Source organism: Spermophilus citellus, assembly GCF_964194105.1.
Source record: "Spermophilus citellus genome assembly, chromosome: 5".
NCBI classification, from domain to species: Eukaryota; Metazoa; Chordata; class Mammalia; order Rodentia; family Sciuridae; genus Spermophilus; species Spermophilus citellus.
Window position 1 is genome coordinate 135,779,537 of NC_138186.1, and position 6,000 is coordinate 135,785,536.

The following is a 6,000-nucleotide window of genomic DNA, read 5'->3' on the forward strand; positions in this document are numbered from 1 at the left end:
GAGTAACAGAATCAGAACTTCTAGGAATAAAAGCTTCAATCTCAGATGAAAACCATACAAATGGTATTAATAACAGACAAAGTATTGCAGTAAAAATTATGAACTTATAGAAAAAACAAAATAAATTATCCAATAAGGAACAGATAAGAATGATATAACAAGAAAATGAATAGTGCATCTATTAGTTCTGGAATAATTTTCTAGCCATCTACTGTACATGAAATTGCAGCTTTTAAAAGGGGCGGGGCAGAAAAGAAACATTTGGAGAAGTAATGGCCAAAAATTTTCCAACATTAATGGGAAGAAAAAGGAAATAAACCCTAAGAAGAAGAAATAGAAAGAATCTAATATAAGTTCACATCATAATAAATTTGGTAAAAAAAAATGAGTAAGAGGAAATCTTAGAAGTGAGAGGGAGAGAGAAAAAAAGAAATAACCAAGGATCAAAGCTAAGGATTATAGCAGATTTCTCATTGAAAATAACGCAAGCAAAAAGTTAGTGGAGCAGCATTTTTAAACAACCGTGTGTGTGTGTGTGTGTGTGTGTGTGTGTGTGTGTGTATGTGTGTGTGTGTGTGTGTGTGTGTGCAAACATGTGTTTATACCTAGATTTCTAGAACTAGTAAAAATACATTTCAAATATAGAGGTAAAATGAAATTATTTTTCTGATTATTCATGTGTAGGAATTAAGAGATACAGAAGGGATAACAATGTGGGTACATATGTAAGAATTTTCTTATGGAATTCAAATCTCTGAGTGATAATTGACAATTTAAAAGGTTATACAGTGTATTCTTGGATTTCTTACTATAAGTAATAATTGCATAAAAATGGAATGAAAACATATGAGCATAAGGGTGTCATATGTGAAGTGCCATAATATCACTAGAAGTTAGACTATAAGAAGATAACAGATATAGATAAAATATAACCCTCTAAGATTGAAAATAAAAGAATGGCATAAAAAGGTTTATTAGGATAAGATAAAATGACATTGAGAAAATCATTGGAGATAGAGAGGATCATTCCAAACTGACAAATATTTTTAGAAAAATACATTCACCTGATATAATAGTCTTGAAATATGTGAAGCAAAAATAGAAGTGCTATGGAGAGAAACTGATATCACCAATATCATAATGAGAAATTTTAATACATTCCTTTAGTTTTGTTATCCCAGTGATTTGGGAGACTGAGGGAGGAGGTTCACAAGTTCCAGACCAGCCTTGCCAACTTAGAGAAACCCTGTCTAAAAATAAAAAGTAAGGAGACAGAAAAATGTTGGAATGGAGAGGTTGCTTCCCTGATGGTTCTGTATTGTGAAACCAAGAAAAGCAGACAGGCAAGTTTTCAGCAAGGTGGGTGATTAAACAAAAATTGTGTGTGGGGCGGACTTTACTGCAATTTAATACTAGACACTCAAAACAGATCTGGGACTTAGGTGAACAAATATAATAAAATAAGGAAGAAATTCCCGGGGTCACAGCTGTGGCAGCAGCTAGAGGCACAAGCCAAAATAGTCATTCCATGAATGCAGTAAAGCAATTAAAGGAATCCCCAATTCTTGGGAGGACTGAAGCATGTTGGGGTATGGAAAGTTTAGAGATCAGAGTCACTGCTTGACCAAACAAAATATCCTTGTGTGGGAAAGTAGGTGCCAACTCTCCCAGTGGTACCCGGCACACAGAAAAGGAACCATTTTGAAACCACTTGGGTGGGAGCAGCATGGGTAGCTGATTTCTGGCTGACCTAAGTCTGGCTCAAAAAACAAGCCAGGCACACCCACACTGCACAACAGAGTGTGATTAAGTGATTGGGAGAAGTCAACCATGGAGGGGGGTTTACCCAGGGGAATACTGGTTGAAGAAATCCACCTGGATTCTCCCTCCCCTTCTACTGCAGTTGTTTGCAGGACCAGTTAGGAGAGAAGCCCTTGATTGGGAATTGAAAAGAGTTGGGGCAGGAGAGATTGAGTTTGAAGACTGAATCAGAGATCAGAAATTGTGCGGTCTGAAGGTGATGTAGTAGGCTAAGAACTGACTCCTATACCACACAGTGAAACCCAAAGGAGATTCCTGGGGTGCAGTCTTCCAGTGTGGACCAGCAATTGGTAGGTCCTGGAGGTGTGCTGATTTAAAATCTCCAGACTGGCAATCAGCAAAGAGACTGGAGCATAACTAAGCCTAAACTCTGCCTCCAGGAGTTTTGCCCTAGGATTAAAGCTCTCACCCTAGCAACACCACCCTGAAGGAAGAACAAGCATCATACTCCAGGCAACCCCACCTAACTGCTGAGAAGGAAAACTGAGAATCTTTTGAACTTCAATGGAAACAATGTTTCATTGAGAACTTTTTTTTCCTCCTCATGTTTCTACCATTTTTGAAACCAATTATTTTTCATGCATCAGGTTATTGAGGACTAGGTTGTGTGATTAGTATATTTCAGTTTTCTTTTGTATTCTTTTATTTTTACTTTTTTCTTTCTATTTTAATTTTTACATTTTTAAAAATATTTATGTTTTAGTTGTAGTTGGACGCAATTTCTTTATTTTCTTTATTTATTTTTATATGGTGCTGAGGATCAAATCCAGGGCCTTGCATGTGCTAGGTGAATGCTCTACCACTGAGCCACAACACCAGCCATCTATTTTAATTTTTTTAAAAAAACTTTTACTTCATATATTTTTTATCTCACTTATTGTTGCTCTTAATTCTCCTTCTCTCTTTCCTCTTGCTAAACACCAACCACTATTATTCCCTCTTTCACCATTTAATTTTTTACTTCTATCATCTGTCCTCTTTCTTCATAAACATCACATCCTACACTTCTGTTCTCTGTTTGCCCACCTTTGAAAATTGCAAACATTTTTTTCAAACTTACTGTTTATATTTAGGCAATAACTTAACATATCATTTCTGCTTATTGTAACAAAACTGTAGATGTCTTAGTAATAACTCTTTGGTTTAAGGCAATATACTGTTTGCATTGGTTGCTCTTATAATTTATCTGGCAAGGTAGTGGAAATATTCAGGGACACTATAAGTCTACGGGGTAGGAACTACACTGCCTCAGATTCACACTGATAGATGGGAAGACACACAAATAACAAGAAAAACCAAAGGAAGAAATCACCCCAAACAAACCAAGATGCCCTGGTAATAGAATAGAAGCTGTTGTCTCCACAATGGAAGAAATGTCAGAGAAGGAGTTAAAATGTACATAGTTAAACTAATCCCAAGGTAAATGATGATGTAAGGAGTGAAATCACAGAGAAAATTCAGGAGGTGAAAAGTAACTTCAATAGTGAATAGAGATTCTCAAAATAAATCAAGCACAAATCCTCAAAATGAAGGAAACAATAAACCAAATTCAAAATGCCATGTAAAGCATCAATAACAGACTAGATCACATGGAAGACAGAGTTTCAGACAATGAAGACAAAATATGTAATCTTGAAAATAAAGTTGACTATGGAAAAAAGAGGTTAAGTGATCATGAACAGAACTTCCAAGAAATATGGAATATGAAAAGACCAAATTTAAGATTTATCAGGATAGATGAAAGCATGGAGATAAAAAACAAAGGAATGCACATTTTTTTCCCAAAAAATAATACCAGAAAAATTTCCAAACCTAAAGAATGAAAAAGAAACTCAAACACAGGAGGCTTATTTTATAATAGAGTCACATCAAGACACATTGTTATGAAAATGCCTAACTTACAGAGTAAGGATAGAATTTTAAAGGCTGCCAGAGGAAAAAAAAATTAAAGATTACATTTATAGGGAAACCAATCTGGATTTCATCTGATTTTATACCCCAGACCCTCAGACCCTCAACGCTGGATGGCTGGATGTCTTGGAATTATATATATATATATATATATATATATATATATATATATATATCTTTATAATATATATAAAGCTTTGAAACAAATGGATGCCAGACCAGAATTCTATTCTCAGCAAAATTAAGCTTCAGATTTGAACATAAAATACAAACCTTCCAAAATATAAAAAAAAATAAAAATTAACAACTAGAAAGCCTATACTACAGTATATTCTCATCAAATAATCCATGAAAATGAAATGGAAAAAAAAAGTGAAAACTAGCAAAGGGAGAAATTATACTAAAGGAATAATCAAACAAAAGGAGAAACTAATTTTAATTAAAAATCACAAATAAACCAAAGTGATTGGGAATACAAATCATATCTCAATAATAACTTTGAATATAAAAGGCCTAAATTATTCAATCAAAAGACATAGACTGGCAGATTGGATTAAAAAACAAAACTCAACCATGTACTGTTTCCCAGAGACTCGCCTCATAGGCAAAGATACCCACAGACTGAAGGCGAAAGGATGGGAAAAAACATCATTCACGTGGATCATGTAAACAAGCAGGGGTTTCTATCCTTATATCAGATAAAGTCAATTTCAAACCAAAGTTAATTAGAAGGGACAAAGAAGTACACTTCATACTGTTCAAAGAAGAATTAACACCAATACTCCTCAAGTTATTCCATGAACGAGAAAACAAGGGAACCCTTCCAAACTCATTCTATGAGGCTAGTATCATCCTGATACTAAAAGCAACAAAGACACATTAAGGAAAGAAAACTTCAGACCAATAACCCTGATGAACATAGATGTAAAAAAAATTCTCAATGAAATACTGGAAAATTGTATACAAAAATATAGTAAAAAGATAGTGGTCAAGTGGTCATGGTCAAGTGGGGTTCATCCCAAGGATGTAAGGTTGGTTCAACATAAGGAAATAAATAAATGTAATTCATCATATTAATAGACATAAAGACAAGAATCATATGATTATCTCAAAAGATACATTAAAAAACATTTGACAAAATACAGTACCCAATTATGCTCAAAATACTAGAAAAATAAGGCATAGTAGGAACATACCTCAACATTTTAAAAGCTATGTATGATAAACCCAAGGCCAACATCATTCTAAATAGAGAAAAATTAGAAGCATTCCCTCTAAAAATGGGAACAAGGATGGCCTCTTTCACCACTTTTTTTTTTTCAACTTCATCTTTGAAACTTAGCCAGAGCAATTAGAAGAAAGAAATTAAAGGGATACAAATAGGAAAAGAAGAACTCAAACTATCCCTATTTACTGACAACATGATTCTATATTTGGAAGATAAAAAACCTCCACTAGGAAACTTCTAGAACTAATAAATAAATTCAGCAAAGTAGCAGGATATAAAATTAACGCTCATCAACCAATTATGTTCCTAAATATTAGTGATAAATCAACTATAAAAGAAATTAGGAAAACTATCTCATTTACATTAGTCTCAAAGAAAATAAAACATTTGGGAATCAATCTAATAAAATAGGTGAAAGACCTCTACAGTGAAAACTATAGAACACTAAAGAAGGAAATAAAAGAATATCTTAGAAGATGAAAAGATCTCCCATATCCTTGGATAGGCAGAATTGATACTGTCAAAATGACCTAGTACTAAAAGTGTTTAATCCAATTTTTATTAAGATTCTGATGATGCTCTTCATAGAAATAGAAAAAGAAGTCATGAAATTCATTTGGAATAATAAAAGGCCAAGAATATCCAAAGCAAACTTCAGCAAGAAAAGTGAAGCAGGAAGCATTACAATACCAGACCTTAAATTATACTACAGAGCTATAGTAATAAAAACATCATAGTATTGGCACCAAAGCAGACATGAAGACCAATGGTACAGAATAGAAGACACAGAGACAAACCCACATAAATACAGTTATCTCATACTAGCCAAAAGTGCCATAAATATACATAGGAGAAAAGATAGTTTCTTCAAAAAATGGTGCTGGGAAAAATGGAAATATATTTGTAGTAGATTGAAATTGAACCCCTATCTCAACTCAAAGTAGATCAAGAACTTAGGCATTAGATCACAGATCTTGTGTCTACCAGAAAAAAAAAATAGGCTTAGGAACTGAGTTTCTTAACAAGAGTCCTAAAGTGCA